This window comes from Schistocerca cancellata, chromosome 11 (assembly GCF_023864275.1).
Source record: "Schistocerca cancellata isolate TAMUIC-IGC-003103 chromosome 11, iqSchCanc2.1, whole genome shotgun sequence".
NCBI lineage: Eukaryota > Metazoa > Arthropoda > Insecta > Orthoptera > Acrididae > Schistocerca > Schistocerca cancellata.
In genome coordinates, this window is record NC_064636.1 from 109,174,199 (window position 1) to 109,192,251 (window position 18,053).

Sequence of the window (18,053 nt, forward strand, 5' to 3'; positions counted from 1 at the left end):
TAAAATACAGGGAACGAAAGGCTATTTACAGTTTGTACAGAAACCAGATGGCAGTTATAAGAGTCGAGGGACATGAAAGGGAAGCAGTGGTTGGGAAGGGAGTAAGACAGGGTTGTAGCCTCTCCCCGATGTTATTCAATCTGTATATTGAGCAAGCAGTAAAGGAAACAAAAGAAAAATTCGGAGTAGGTATTAAAATTCATGGAGAAGAAGTAAAAACTTTGAGGTTCGCCGATGACATTGTAATTCTGTCAGAGACAGCAAAGGACTTGGAAGAGCAGTTGAACGGAATGGACAGTGTCTTGAAAGGAGGATATAAGATGAACATCAACAAAAGCAAAACGAGGATAATGGAATGTAGTCAAATTAAGTCGGGTGATGCTGAGGGAATTAGATTAGGAAATGAGACACTTAAAGTAGTAAAGGAGTTTTGCTATTTAGGGAGTAAAATAACCGATGATGGTCGAAGTAGAGAGGATATAAAATGTAGACTGGCAATGGCAAGGAAAGCGTTTCTCAAGAAGAGGAATTTGTTAACATCGAGTATAGATTTAAGTGTCAGGAAGTGGTTTCTGAAAGTATTTGTATGGAGTGTAGCCATGTATGGAAGTGAAACATGGACGATAACTAGTTTGGACAAGAAGAGAATAGAAGCTTTCGAAATGTGGTGCTACAGAAGAATGCTGAAGATAAGGTGGGTAGATCACGTAACTAATGAGGAGGTATTGAATAGGATTGGGGAGAAGAGAAGTTTGTGGCACAACTTGACTAGAAGAAGGGATCGGTTGGTAGGACATGTTTTGAGGCATCAAGGGATCACAAATTTAGCATTGGAGGGCAGTGTGGAGGGTAAAAATCGTAGAGGGAGACCAAGAGATGAATACACTAAGCAGATTCAGAAGGATGTAGGTTGCAGTAGATACTGGGAGATGAAGAAGCTTGCACAGGATAGAGTAGCATGGAGAGCTGCATCAAACCAGTCTCAGGACTGAAGACCACAACAACAACAGTGACTGGATCGTAGTTAACAAAGTAAACAGTGTCTGCTTATTATTAATTAACCACAATCCTTACCCAAGAGTTGTTAGCTACTCTGTTATAAACAGTGACTTATTTCTCAGTGTTTTTATTAACGGCGCGGAATTGAAATGTGTTCGAAAGATTAAACTTCCCAAATAAGTTGTTCCTCTTGATAATGTTCTATCGTTCATTCAAGATAATTTGCAGAATTTTGTATCGAAGTTGCCAGAAAGGGAAACTGAAATATATTTTTATAGGAATCGGTTTCATTCCTGAAATGTAAAAGTTCATCTCAGTTTAGATATTATGCTGACTGTCTGATTATGTGCTCATTAGTAAATACTGTTAGTACACCTGGACATAAGTTTCTCAGAAGCACTGGCATTATTTCTATTCCAAATCCAAATACACTGTTCAGGCTTTGTAGTAAGCTTTTAATTAGATCAGTCATTGAAAAATAAACTGATCAGCTTATGAGTTATAGCCTCACAGGATAAACCAGTTATTCTGTTAATTGATGACATGCAATTGAAATCACAGCTTGATAAAGAAGGTGGGAATATCGTAGGTGGTGCCTCCAACGGTGACTAACTTTTGTGTGCAACCAGCGCTTATGTTTTTATGATACAAATTTTAGATTCACCTTACAAGGATGTGGTACACATTCTCCCACTTAAAGCAATTAAGGCTGATGTAGTTTTCTCATACATAAAATAAGTAATTCTTAAACTATAAGCAGCTCAGTGTGAGGTGGTTGCGTTAATGGGAGACAATAACTGAATTTATAGAAAAGCAATATCAAACTTTAGCACTCCGCCAGAAGTAAAGAGAACCACCCAGCAGAAACTTCTCCAGATCGCCCACTGTACTAGTTTGGGGATACAGTTCATCTTTTAAAGAGTATATGTAACAACTGGTTAAATTAAAAGGAGCAGATTCTGTGTTTCCCTGATATTAAAGAGAGCATGGAGGGAGGCTTTGCATCAGTCAGAGCACTAAAAGAGCCACACACCATTGAAAAAGATGATTTATTGCAATATGGAAACACTCTAGCTTCAAAATCTCAGTTTCCAAATCCAACTGAAAGACAAAATGTCAAACTGGTGCTTCATATCTTAATGACTTCACAGTCGTTGCTTTGCAGAGACTGGCACGAAGAAAGGAATTCAAAATTGCGAAAGGATTGCAACATTTATAAAAATAGTAAATCTTTGGTGGTGTATTGTGAATGTGAAAACATTACTTAAGTGTCAGAGGGTAAGAAATGTTTTCCAGGAACCTGTAACTTGTAATTTGCATCACCTATTTGATTTTTTAAAGAGTTGTGTGTCTTGGTTCGGTTTATGGCATGGGTTGAATGATACAGGATACTTTCTAAAGGAACACACTATGCTCTAAGACATACAACAGCTGCTTTGACTGATTTCAGTAACTATTGGCTTTCTGACAAATACAGGTTCTTTATGCTCCTTGGAAGAGTACAGACTGACAGTTTAGAATTAAGTGGGGGAAAATACCATATTTCTCTTAGACAGGCATTTGAAACTGAGCAAAAACTTAGCGTTGAGAGCACAGTCTCAAGTTGTTGCAGATGTGGTTATTTAGGTGTCATTGATTTTTGGAACAACTTTTGAAATCCAGGAGTTAAAAGATACCCCAGTACCCGATTTATTAAATCTGGTGGTAGATGAGAATGATGTTGAAGGGATAGTCGAGGACACCTGGCCATTATTTCACTACATATTAGGATATTGCTCACAACAAGTACTGAAAAACATCTCACTGTGAGCATTGCACTGTGAGTATTTCTCATTTCAGATTATTTAAAGCAGGATGTCATTTGATAATGGCAAAGGATTGAGAAGGCTTGGCAAATCCCACAGAAAGTGTAGTGGCATGTGTAACTTAAGTTTATTTAACTTTTCAAAAAATTTTAATAGAACATGAAATTTTGTTTCTACAATAGGCAAATCAAAGGCGTGTGCTTTCGAAGGTAGCATCCTGTAATATACTCAGTGATTTGTTTAGTGTAAAAACCAACATAGCTTTGAATGTAACAGGTGTTCCATACTGCTCTGTTTTGTAAATATCATATTAAATAATCGTACTAAGAGAAGAAATGATACGACTACGAAGAACGTTACTGTTTTTAAAAGAATGAAAAATGTAACTAAAGTGTACTTCAATTTTTTATTGACATGTAGGAGAGTGTATTGGAAATCATATAATGAGGTGAAATAAAAAGTCACTGTAATTTACTTATGGAGCTTTATAACTAAAAATTCTTAGTCAGCATTGATCGATTTGTTCTGAAAGTAACGGACACTAATCACATGTTTGCGTTAGTATTAGTGGCAAACTAGCCCTTGGGCATTATCATGTGTAGCTATAAAAAATGTTTTTGTCATTATTTCAAGGTCTGCGAACTCCATTTCACTGAGGACCTCATTCTGAGTCGTGGTAAATATTTCGACAGATCCACAGGACAGAAATATTCTGTGCCTCTTCTGAAACCTCGTCTTTAACCAGCAACTGTACCATTGATTCTGCCTAACTGTCTGGAGTACCTTTCGTCAGCTTCTTGTTCAATGGAAGTGCGTGGAAAACAGAAAATTAGACCTAGCTATTGCAGCCAATGTAACAACTTATGCCCATTATGAACAGGAAAGACATTTAGTGGACTTGTTTGCTTATTGACTTGTTCTTTGTGAATATCATAGCCACTGATCCGAGAACAACTGGTGGTTTATGTTTCAGTGAAAGTGTTATAAATGATCACAGCTGTCTTATAATATACTGATGAGCTTTAAAACAATACATTTCTTTATGTTAATATCCACAAAATACTTTTTCCATTTAAATTTTCGAATTAAACATAACAAGTTCATTGGACCCAGGGTACATGAATGTGCAGAAAATATAGGTAATGCAAAGAAGGGTTGTATGACTAAATTCACATCATAGATAACTTGGAAAACGTAACCAGAAAGAACAATAATACTTCAGTAACAATCTAATTACTATTCAGAACCAATTATTTGAAAAAAAATTGTAAATTTTTTTGATAAAACTGAAAATAGAAACATTAAATTTTTATGTGAGCAAGTGAATTTAATAAGTGTCCAAAAGAAGTATTACAGATACTCGCCAGAGTTTATTATTTATTGCAGTATTTTATTTTCAATATCACTACACACTTACGAGTTTATAAGGAGCACAAGTTGTCTTGCACTACCCCTTCCTAATGCACTGCATGATGTATGTGTGCATTTTCAAATACTCAGTAGCTCGGGGCTATTAACTGTTGTACACAAATCAGGAATTCCAATTTCTTTGTGAATCAGTTCACGTTGTTCACTGATTACTCTGTGTTGTTAGTGACAAAAATTCAATTAACAGACGGGTCACATCATCCTTCGCTTCGCCTTCTCAACTGTCAATTGCTTACGGTCTCCCTTATAATGACAGACAACACCATTTCTAGCTTAACATTCCGATCCTATAGTAAAATGTGTCACATACAACTAGATCAATAAAGAACATCCAGATCAGACAATCTCACAGTTTGAAACCCTTTCAGAAAGTACGCAACTGACTATGGCGAAAATCTCTGCAGTTAAAAATCATATGACGTGTAGTGTACACAGATGATAAGTTTTTGCCACATAACCTAATTGAAAGTTTTTTTTTTATATAAAAGCAACCTGGAGTACAAAATGTCGTGCTTAATATTTTCCATGAGAGGACTGTTCAAGGTTTGTTAACCTTGAGGGAACATCATTTTACTGAAAGTTTTGAGAGCACTGTTAAATTCATCAAAATTAATTTGAACATGGTGGAACATTTTAAATATTAGCTGACTTGGTAGAGATATCCATTTCAAGGATGCACTGCAAACACTACATTCCAGCACAGTATCAGATATTTCCAAAGATTTTTGTCATGGCTGGATGTATGTAAACGTTGTCCTGATTGCACATTTGAGTTATCCAATGACACTCATTTGCGTATATATTGTACCACTCATGCTCTTCTAGAAATGACCAAGTACTGCATTGAGGACTCGAATTTTAAATATCTTTGGCCAGGAATGGTTTAAACAGATGCTGCAGAAAACAGATAAGGAAAATATCAAACAATGTCAGTATGTCACTATCATCTCTGTGACAGGTATTTGAGATTGAATCCAAGCTAAGAATTCAGGCCCCACTATCCTTGAAAATTCCATCATCTGTTCTTGGAGAAGTTGGAACAGATTTAGATTCTTGGAAGCTGACTGTGTAGATGATGTCTCCTTATCTCCAGCACGACCCAACTTTGACACTATAATGGATATCAGTGAGGACCAAATTCAGTCTATTCAGGAATACTTGCCTTATTTTACACATGCTTGTCAGGGTACTGTGCAGATGCTGTTGTTAAGAAGCTGACATGTGAGACATGTAAAACACATTTCGAGCGAGTTAAAATATTATCAGCAAGAGAAAATAATGAAGGTCAATCAGGTTATTAATGTTGTTATTTCTGCTTATTCGATTGGTAAAATCTTGGTATCTGGATAACACCAACACAGCTTTATTAGATGCTCTTCCCAGATGCATTTAGTTTTTAAGATTAGCTGTTGATGTAGCTAAAAAAGAAGACTTCTTCCTAAGGGAGTCTTCTTATAGTCACATATATGACACAGACGACAGAATTCTTCAGTGGGTAGAGTATACTAAAGCTGTAACTACTGTAGTTTATGCATATGGGTGGATACGATTATGTAATAATTGAAATTTATGCTAGAGCTAGCGTAGATTGTAATGGATGTAAAATAAGCTTAAGTATATTTGTATATTTGTAATAATTCAATAACTGAAGAAATATTTCAAATTATGTCTCGAAGTAGCAGTTTGACAAAAGCTCAAGTTCTTATCGTAATTCGAACAAATTAGCATTTTGTGATTATTAAGCGTAATTGCTTCAATTTAATGTATCCCAATTATTCTTATTTATTTTTCAATATGAGCATGATATTGGTTATTTTTATTACTTAAATATCACACACAATATTTAGTACATCGATTAATTAGAGGTATCACGTCTTATCATTAACTAAAAGTAATTGGATTAAGTATTTCACACACGCCACTTTTTAGTTCTTAGAACAAAAATTATTTTTATCAGACAATGCACACAATACTATCTAATGCATAAGATGATCACTTCACTTATTAGTTTATTCTACTCTTTCTTACCTATTATTGCTTGAAGTGAAGGTCAGTAGACTTGTAGCATGCCGAAAAGCGTTTAATTTGTGTTTTTGTGACGTCAAAGAAGTTTCTAAGTAGCTTCTCGCCTCACAAGAGATTCAGAACGATTTAGTTTCATCTCGTGGTTATCGTGTTGGCGTCATAAGAAAAAATGTAAAGAAACAATCTATAACTTTTATAAATTGGGAATTTGTGTTTGCTACTTCGAAATGAAACTAGAAATGTTAAATTAAACAATAATTATTTAACAAAATAAGTTTTTGTACTTAAATCCAACATTTTGTGAATAATTGTCACAGTTTTGAACATAACAAAAATTGTGCCGTATTTCAGCAAAATACTTGGAAGTTACAATAATCTTAGTTCAACTCTGGAGCGAAAGGATAAAGTATTCATAATAAGATTCTATCAGTAGCCGCAATTGGCGATAATAATGGAATGATTGAATAAATTCCTAACAGGAATACAAGTTAAGTTCATTTGAACAAAATGGAAGAAAATAGGAGTCTGATAGCGTAAGATGTTGTCGGAAAGTCGCGCGATTAAAGAAGAAGAAGAGAAGAAGAAGAGAGAGAAAAGACGGGCGCGCATTCTTATATAGAACAAAACACAGATAATAATGATACGCTGTTCACATTATTCTGGGCGTACATATTCGCTGACTTCCAGTGCAGTTCATTGACTTAGTGCTTAAATTATATCGTTAAATCTTAAGACTTCAATAGAAAAAAAATAGTAGGCTATGTTATTACGTCGCAGGCAGGGCACAATATTATAGTAGTAAAAGTACCGTGTAATATATTTCTCAATAATTATGTTAAAAAATTAATGATAGCCATAACGGTAATAACAGAAAAAAGAGCAAATTGTCAACTGTAAAGTAGTTTGAAATAAATTTTGTGTCAGGTTAAGAAACTTTTACATTTGTCATTTTCCTGTCATTCCTAATTTTCTCTTCTTGATACAAGCAATTGGATAGTTAGCACTGAGAGTGCATAATACTGTGCCTATATTTTACTTAGAAAGACTTCATTTCATTAATGGTAGTATGCTGGTTCATATTTGACAGTTCTGGCGACACCGACAGATGGAGGTGTCAGATTATGAAATCTCGATTTTGGGTTTGTTAGTTACAACTTGGTTACGTGAGGGTTTAGTATTACACTAATCCTGGTGACAGTATCGATACGATGTTTGGTCAGTCATTTATGTCTCACTGAACTACGTTTGTGTCAAAGTAATTAAAATTATGATCACCAGAATAATTACTGCAATTTGTCTGCTATCTTTTACTACAACTATCTCTATCACAGTAACTTTAATAGTGTAATTTACAGACTGTGGTGTAGGTCGCTTTCACTCACAACGTTCTTCTTAAGGGGCTCCGGAAAGCCCTATACTTGCAATGTTAAAATAACGCTCATAAATTACATCTTTCCTCACAAAGTATTTGAGGTTGGAAGTTGAACTTTTTACAGATTATTTATTGGAATATGGGCTACAACTTAACACAAGGATTTTACAAAATTTTAGTTCAGTTATTAAAGATGATTTTTTTCAATTGTAATGAAAATTCACAACATTTTTTGTAATTTTTTATTTATATATTCAAAAATATACAGTTTTTTGGAAAACGGCTGTGTTAAATTATGCAGAAGGTACTGTGTAACATTTACTGAAAGTTTGAAACAAATATGTTTGGAAGATCCTTAGAAAACATGTAATTAGTATGAGAAAATAAAAGTTTTGGGAATCGAGCGACAAAGATTGGATTAACTTTTTAGTTCATTCCAGGTCCATAGGATGGATTATCTTCATCCTCTGCAAACTCCTCCTCCAGCTTCCTCTTGTTCCTCCTCCTGTTTACTCTTGCTTGTATTTCTAGACTCTTTACAGCCCTGTCTGCAGCCCGAAGGCGTTCCTTGTCTAAAGCAAGCATCCCTCGTACCATGTTAGAACCTATCTTCATTCCCATATTTCTAGATACCTTGCACCTTACAATGTTGCCATCATTGAAAGTCGCAACAGCATCATACACACCAAAGTGAAGTGTTTCTATTCCAACAAATACAGTCTTGGGGATTCTCGACCATATAACAGTATTTACACTTTCATTGGGGTTTGAGTTTTTCCACCAGCGATATATATTGAACCATCACAGGTTAGCCACAACACATACTTTATCTCACATCACTAAAATGTACTTGATGAACACGGACGTTAATAATAACACCATTTGACAGCAGTTTAACACCGCCACAGTGGGTCACGCCCATGTAGAACATATATCAAAAATAATTTAAAAATTGCTGTAATCTTCGGAATTGAATAAATTATATATCTATTAAAAGGTAATAGTCTGCAGATTCAGAAAACGCAAAAAAGTAAAAATTGAACTTTTCGTGATTTTGAGCCTTTCCAGAGCTCCTTAACCAGCAGTAAAATTTTGCAAATGATCTCAAACACTATAGAAGGAAATCACAGAACATTGTAACCAGCGTAACATGCATTTCGGAGTACAGCAGAGAGGACCGGCATAGTTTCTTTTTAAATGATAAAAGGCGGCACAATTTATTGTAAATTGTGGCACACTGATTGATATTCGAGAACTAAGTCTGGTGATTTTGTTAGGCTTCCACGAAAGAAGTGCAGGCTCTTGCGGTAGTGCAGCGACGGCCTAGCGGCGATGACGTCACAGTTGGCCGTAAGGCCAGTGTATCAGAAGGTGAGGGAGGGCTCAACCCCCTGCAGTCCTTTGCGCGCCTGGCTGTGAGAGTTAATGTGACGTAGCACTGCCTGGTAATGTAGTTCCAGCCTGAGTCCAACATTTTTTAATGGGCTGAAATTCTCCATTCATGGAATTATGTTCCAATATCGAAAGCATAAGTTTTGGAAGTCTGGATTGCGTTCTCGCTAACCTGACGTTTAATAACAATAATAAAAAAAATAGTGCTCTGCTCCAAAAGAAAGAAGTTGAAGCACGCTTTATTAAGTTACGCGTTACAAAGGAAATGATCACCAATGTTGAATGTTATTATTTTATAGCGCCTGTATTATTTCCTGTAGAGTAATTTTGTCTTGTTCGTTCGAAACGCATCAGTTATAGTGCTTCTGGATTGTGAAATGAACGACCTATTGACATTATTACGCTTCTTAGTTGACATACATTCCTTGAAGCGTTCAGAATATAAGGGGCGCCGTACTGACTTCAGAGGTGCGGTCAAGCAGTTTATTGAATGTCCGGTGCTATACTGCCACAGAAAGCTTTCGCTGCCTTGAAAGTGAGCTACGAATCAAGTGTGATCAGATGAAACTTTGGATGTTAAGCACGATTACCTAGTTTTTAAATAAAACGTAAAACAAATCCTCTAGTTCTCATTGCTCATTGATCTGTCGTAATAACAACTAGCTTTCTCAAACAGGAATAACCTCTCCATAGCACCCCTAGGTCATCTCATCCTGTTCTAGAAACTGACGCACGCACTACTGGTTTGAGTATTCGGTAAGAGGCACACACCTCACTTGGATGGGCCTCTGCCAAAAATTATCCACTGCAAGTGAAAAACTATAACCACAAATTTGCCACAGGTAAGGGCTGTAAACCATATCGCATTTGCCACGAACTACGAGAACGTGTTTTAAGTATTCTTGGAATAAGTACTGCAAAGCCTCGTTCGCTTATACCAAGATCTTCAAAAGACAAGAGATATGTACTTGTTGAGTTGGACATCAAATAATTTGCGATAAAACGTAAAAATGCGAAATGAACGTTACTGCCAGCAGTCGGCTTCTACTGGATGGCGAATGGCGGGCCACACAGCTGTTGCCTGGCGTCGCCAACAGATGGCAGGTCGGTAGTCACTCTTATGCTCGCGGAAATACGTGTTGGTAAACTATGTAGTATTACACCTGTATGCAAGGATGTCAACGTCCTTACAGATACATTTTAAGTAAAATATAGGCTTAATATTGTGCACATTCAGTGTTCAAAATGTAATTACGCATATCGAGAAGAGAAAATTAAGATTGATGGGAAAATGACAAATGTAAATGTTTGTTAAGCTCTCACAAAATTTATTCCAAACTACTTTACAGTTGACAATTTTCTCTTTTGTCTGTTAATACCGTTACGGCTATCGTTAAGTATTAACATTATAATTGAGAAAAATTTTACACCCTACTTTTGCTATACACTAAAGAATTCTGTAGTCTGTGTGATCTACCTTACTACAAGAAAACTCCCTTTGATAGCACTCTTCTCTTTCAATTACGTCAACAGTAAATTTCTCTGGAGAGAGCATCTCATGAAGCTGTGTTCATGATCTCTAGACACCAAGTTTTTATCAACCAAATATGTAAAAATAACAGCATTAATAGCCTCATTATTAGGACAATACGACCTACTTGTGTCCACCTTTCGTATATGTTTATGATTTTCTGTTACTAAAAGTCTTTTATCTAGCTCTAAATATGTTTTAGATGTCTTCTTAAGAACAGCTCTGGCATAATACCCTGACAAGTATGTGAAAACAGTCAAGTATTCCTGAACAGACTGCATTTCTTCCTCACTGAAATCCATTATACCGTAAATGTTTGTTGGAGTTAATGTCACATCATCTACACAGTCAGTTTTAAAAGAATCTAAATCTATTAGAACTTCTTCAAGAGCAAATGATGGAATTTTGAAGGACAGCAAGGTCTGAATTCTATGCTTGGATTGAATATCAAATACCAGTCTCATGATACCAGATACAAATCATTGAGATCCTGCCATTGTTCGATATTTTCCAAATCTCGCTTCTAAAGCATCTGTCCCACCATTTCCTGGCAAAACATATTTAAAATTCGAGTCCTCAGTGGAATACTTGATCATTTCTAGAATGTGAGTGGTATCTGATATGGCCAAGTAAGTGTTATTGGATAATCCAAATTCTGCGATCAGGACAACATTTCCATTTATCCATCCATGATGAAAAACTTTTTAAATATCTAATATTTTCTTCTGCTGGAAAGTTGTTTCTGCAGTGCATCCTTAAAATGGCTATCTCTAACAGGGAAGGTAACATTTAAAATGCTCCACCATGTGTAGATTAATTTTGATGAATTTAGCAGTTTTCTCAAAACTAAAAACTTAGTAAGATGATGTTCCCCCAAGGCTAAGAAACCTTGAACAGCCGTTCCACTGAAACTATTAAGCACAGGTTTGACATTTTGTCACTCAATGTTGCTTTTATAAAGAGATTTTGAGTTTGTTGGCAGATTTTATTATCTGTGTAGACTCGATGTCATGCAACTTTTTAACAGCAGAGAACTTGGGCACTAGCAGTTGTATACTTTCTGAAACTGTTTCAAACAGTGGGTACTTTATTGTCTCATCAGTAATTTTTTTTATTGATTCAGTAGTTTCTGACACATTTTAATATGTGAACAGAATATAAAACATAAAGAGGGGTTTTGTGTCATCACAGGGATGTTTGTAAAAATTTGAGGAAGGGAAGCAAAGCATGGTGTAGCCCATCTGCTAATTCAGTTCTTGTCACTAACAACACAGGCTAATTAAAACAAATTGCATGTAGTCTAGAAACTATTTTCTTAATTAGAGTGAACAGTTCTTCACCATTTACGTTCTTCACATGAGGGATAAAAACTTGAGACTAGTTGCCACATCTTTAGAACTGAATGCAGTTTCCAGAATGCTACCTCCATGTGAAGCACTTGTGTGTCCCGTCATAGCACGATACTCAAGTACCAGATAACAGCGATAGCGGCTACTGAACGTATACAGAGAAGGGCAGCACAAATTGTCACTAGTGTGGGTGACCCGCGGGAGTGTGTCACGCAAGCATCAAAAAACTCAATCGGCAGACGCGTGAAGAGAGCCGCAAGTTACCCCACGAGAGGCCGCTGACAATATTTCGCAGGTGGCTGCTAAGCGAGGTGTCCAGGGGCGCTCTCCAGCCACTACGCGGCGCTGCCGTAAGGAGGCTGCAGGCAGAGTCAGGCCGGCCACGGCACGGAGACGTCTCAGCACTCGCCCTTAACACACTCCGTACGCGAACGGAACGGGAAAAAATTTTGAAACTAGTTACCGTGCCAAGTACTCTCTGCCAGGCACTTCACAGCTGTTTGCAGTGTAGTACGGGAATGTACATTGGACGGTCAATTTGGTGCTTCAAAATACGTCGCCTAAGTGGACGATTCAATAGCACTATTATGTTCCATCGCGTCAGACATGCAGCCATCAACGGAAATATACCGCAATTTTACAGAGCACCCTTTTACGTCCCCGTATGCGTTTTAGAATCTGGTACGACGGTGATGCATTCTCGCCACCGTGTGTGATGTAGTCGCTTGCCGATTAAGAGAGAAAAATGCGAATATTAAGAAAATGAACATACAAATGTTTTGGATGGGATCGATCTTTAGCAAAACACTATTTTGTTTCACAACCAAAACTTATTTCACTACAGTTGCAGCAACAGCAGCGGGCTTTTATTTTATGGCTGTTAAACATAAAGAATGTTCTATGCTGTTTGTACCTATGTAAATATTAGATTTTAAAATCGCAATTACAAATTTTTGAAGAACGCATATCGTTTTGTAGTCCTACATTTTTACCACATGGTGTGATATTCCTGAGGTATTATGTTGTGTTGGCAGAATAGCCAACACCGTGTTACTAGAGGAGGTCGAAATGCACGCGTTTTAGCTCACGCAGGCTGGCGTGAGGAGGGAAGAACTATACTGACGTGAGGTCTGGAACATGACAAGGAATTAGAATTCAGAAAGCGGACATAATTAGTTTGATACTTAACTTTAATCCATTAATGATGAACGTCGCTCTTGACAGTACGTGATTCACAATTTTGTCTGTTCAGAATACATTCTTGAAGTTATTACTTATAGTAACTGAATATGGCGCCTTGCTAGGTCGTAGCAAATCACTTAGCTGAAGGCTATGCTAAACTGTCGTCTCAGCAAAGGAGAGCGTATGCAGACAGTGAACCATCGCTAGCAAAGTCGGCTGCACAACTGGGAGAGTGCTAGGGAGTCTCTCTAAACTAGACCTGCTGTGTGGCGGCGCTCGGTCTGCAATCACTGATAGTGGCGACACGCGGGTCCGACGTATACTAACGGACCGTGGCCGATTTAAAGGCTACCACCTAGCAAGTGTGGTGTCTGGCGATGACACCACATATTATGTATTTATTGTGCCTGTTTTCTTTCAAAGTTTGACATCTGCAGCCATATAGAACTTAATGTAGACAAGTTATTTAGCAAAACCTACTACTTGGGAACTGTTATGGCAATGCATGAAATTAATTAATTCTGTGTGGAAGGTTTTGTGTGTGTGTGTATGTGTGTGTGTGTGTGTGTGTGTGTGTGTGTGTGTGCGTGTGTGCGAAGGGTTGGTGCTCTCTAATAATTCTTTGAGGGCAGAGAACAGAGGTCCATTGTAGAGGACTGTGTATTCACTTATTACTTGTTTTCCTTCAACTATGGCTTATCATATTTGATAGTTTTCCTCAATTATCAAATTTTTTGGGGGCTGTTGCTGCATTTGAGAATTTTCAAGTCAGTATTCATGTCTGTGGGGCTATTTTTCTTGTCCATATGGTATTGAGAAAATGTCGAATGACAACTGTCATTTTTTGATGTTCCTCTGTTTCCTGTGCATCTGGTATTAATGTTTCTGCTTGTCTGTCCTATATACAGTGATTTTCAATCCTGTCATGTTAGTTGGTAAATACCAGATGTGTTGTGTTTGTCTGGGCTTGTGTTGGTTGTCCTCAGTTTTCTCTGTATTCAGTTTGTCTGCCGTGTAGTCTGCTTTTAGCCCCTTTTTTGAGTATGTTGCCTATTCTGTGGTCTCCTTTGTTGTTGTAGGTGAGAGTGAATCAATTGTTTACTGTTGTTGGTGTTTCTTGTTCATGTATGCTTACATGTGTGTTCTGTGCGTTTGTAAGTAGGTAAGGAGGCTTTTGTTTTTGTGTGTTGGGTGTCCTTTTTGATTGTGTTTTAATTTTGTGGTCCAGTTTATCTATAGTGTTTGTATCGCATCCATTCTGTACAGCTATTTGTCTATCTGTAGTTCAATGTTTTAGTTGTTTTCACTGAGTGGTGTTTCGTTCAGGCTGTGCAGCATATATTGGAAACCGGCTAGTTTGTGAGAATTCGGATTATTAGAATGTTTCTGAATGGCTGTGCTGGTGTGTTCACTTTTCTGAAAATGGAGAATTGGTGTTGGTTGTTGCGTCTATAAATTGTGAACTGAAAGAAATTTGACATTTTGTCGTTTTCTGTTTCTATGGTTGCATTGATTGACTCTTCTAGTAATGACCGCTCTCGGAACATTAACACTAGACCGTGTCGTGAGTCAGAACGCCTCTCTTGCAGCGTCTGCCACAGGAGTTGTCTCACTAAAAGAATCAGTGACGAAACGTGCTGCTGTTCTCTGGATCTCCTCTGTTTCCTCTATCAGTCCTGCCTGGTATGGATCCCATATCGATGAGCAGCAGTCAAGTACTGGTCGAACGAGCGTTTCGTAAGCTACTGCCTCAGTCTGGCACCTCCCTTGCAGTGGCAAACTGCATTCGGTGGAATACTGCTGTATATTATCAGACGAAAATTACCGTGGGTTAAGTTCGTAATCATACCGACAAACTGAGTAGCCAGTTTGGATAACAGGAAAGCAAACGTAATAACATTTCATCACCACCTCACTAAATGCGTGCGTCAGAAGAACAATTTTGAGTAAAAAGCAGATGCCTTTGTCCCACTGGGCAACGATTCGAAACATTCGTTAGATATACAAATCGCGCCGATTTTAACACGTCGCAAAGCGCAATTTATAACAGGAAATGAAAATGACGATTATTTATTCGTTTCTCAAAATTAACAGGAAAACTACTGGTTTGTTTAAATGTACAGCCGGAATATGGAGCAGACTAGAGCGGAATTTCGGACGGAAGATGCTACAACAATGGCAACATGTAGGTAGCACAGGTCACGTGGTCAGCTTGTCGAGTCAAGAATAAAGCGGGAGGTTCGGCGCTTCTGACCCAGAGCGTAAGAAGCGGTCTGACAGACGTCCATCAACTGTTTTCAACGTGTAGAAGACCTGTATTATAACAAATAGTAGACACATTGAAATCGAAAAGCGCCTTGGTTACGTCATCAAAGAAAAAATCTTTTCGTGTAATAAATGTTTTGCTATAGTGAGATAAATAGAAGGCCAACTTCATTCGAGTCCACGTCATGCTGGAGAACCGTTCGCAACGTTTTCTGATACGTCACACTTCATATTTCGATACTGTGGCGGTGTCTGTACCAGAATAAGCAGGATTCATAGCCTCTTACTCTGTATGAAAATCGTACAGTACGGATGTACTGCATGACTATTAAACATTCTGACCAAATTGCCAGAAAAGTACACGATTCCTTGCCAAACCGTTATGAATGTGCGGAATGGAAAACAGCACAGTCTGGAAGCATTAAAATGGTTGGCCAGCAACTAACAGTTGTGATTCACATGTAGGAATCGGCACGCATCTCGCAACTGAGGGGATACGCGAGATTCTGCTGTGATCAGAAGAACAATCTTATATCATAAAACAGCCTTTACTCGCGAGAGAGTTAAACTGCCAACATTTCGGAGCGCCAGCAGCAACAATCATTCCCTGAGGCACCGACAAATTTCTGTCAGCCGCAGAAAACGGCAAACTGACGCAAAATTAAATTCGGCTTCTGCATTACTGGGCTCTGCATTTGTGACTGAATGTGCTCCAGGTCAGTACAGTGCTACGCGGTCTAGTAGATTTTTAATGTAGTTTCACTTTGTTCTCAGAACGTCGACGGCACATGTATGTGAACATATACGCAATGTGTAATGTCAGTGTGAGGAGGATACCATGATTCTTTCGAAACTAATACCTGGAATAAAGGTTTTAAATACAAGCGATCTTGGCTGTCACAAAATAATATGTATAAGCAGAGATCGCCCCAGAAACATTTGTAAGTTACGTAGTAATATGCCGCTCCAGGCGTTAGGTGAAGTATACAGCATGTTAAAACTTAATAAGAAGATAATTAGATGTGACCTACACGTAAACTATTAATAAGAGTGCCTTAAACAGCGCGGTACCCCTAAATACGTTTGGGTTACTATGAAGCACTCCTTTCAGATTGTCCGAAAAATGACACAAAGAGCAAAGTGGAGAGTGATCATAGCACAAATACAGAACTTTTATAAACGCAATTACCTCATGACCGCCAAAGTGATAAACATAGAGGATGACTTGAAGAGGATGCTATCGTTAGAGCAGTTTTGTGAAACTATCATTTGGGAAAAAATTAACAAACATTTTGATAGCGTGCAAACTGTTCGGAGTGATAAATTCAATTTGCTGATAGGATAGACCACATGACTAAGATAAAGGCTACGGACCAAGAACCTGAGCTGCTAGAAAACGGATTACAGTATAATATACCATCGACCATAAACGAATGACTAATGAAATAGTTAGAGAAACGATAATTGGTTTGCACTCTTCCTCCAGCGAGAAGTGTGAAAATATAACTGCGGCAGTCAGTATAGCTCAAGTTTTTGGAACTGAGTTTTGTAGCCTAGCATGACAACAATAATGTAACAAAAATTGTCAAAACTGTCACCGAAAAGCTGACAAACCATAAAGCAATAATTATTAAGGCAGACAAGAATATTGCAGCGGTTGTTATTTATAAAGGCGATTGCTTTAAGAAAACTGAAATTTTTTTTAAGATAATGGCATAGTGCAGATAGATAAGAACTCCATCAACAAATTTAGTTGTGAAATTTGGAAAGAAAAATGATCAGTCACACTTCTTGTTGGAGGAAAGCCAAGCGTTCGCTAAAATGATGTCATGTTAATTACCCACAAATTAATACCCATAAACATAATAAAACAGATGATGCCAATTGTTGACAGATGACATTCCCCACTGCCAAGCTGAGTTCTTTTAATTTCTTTATTAAAAGAACTGTTTCAAAATCTTTCAAATGCAAAGAATAGTGTAGTATTGGCGAATTTTTTTAATACCATCATGGTGCCAGATACGTTCACTCTAGCCTCTTTTGATATAAGAAACTTGTATACGAATCTCCATGTTACAGAAATTATTAATACCATTAGAGCAAACCTTATTAGGCATAAAAGGAATGACCCTGCAGAAGCAATAGGATTAATAGAATTTTCAGAATATTAACTGTCTTTCAACTATTTCCAATTCGATGATAAGTATTATTATCAAGAAGAAAGTTTGGTTAGGGGGAACTGTTTGTAGGAACCTTGTCAGATATCATTTTCAACGAACTTGAGGAAAACATCTTTACTAAATACCAGGTATATGGGAAAACAGGCTATTGCAAGCGATATGTTGATGACATTATAGCTCTAATCCAAGGCGATAGGAAATATGTAGAGATTTATTTACAATACATCAACAGTATATACAGAAAGATGCTGTTCACTGTTGAATTAGAAGATAATGATAAATAAAATTTTTTGGTTTGACATTGCCGGATCTGGTGGTATGCATTCGTTTCAGATCATCAGGAAACCATGTACCACCGATGTGGTAATGTCAACTCAGGTCACCGATCCAGGTATCAAAAAGCATTTTTCTTTTCTGTGATACAGAGGCTTTTGAATCCTTCCTTAGAACAATAAGGAAATTAAGGAATTTACTATTTTCAGATCGATTGCCTATAGAAATGAATATGAGTAATCCTTAGTAGAT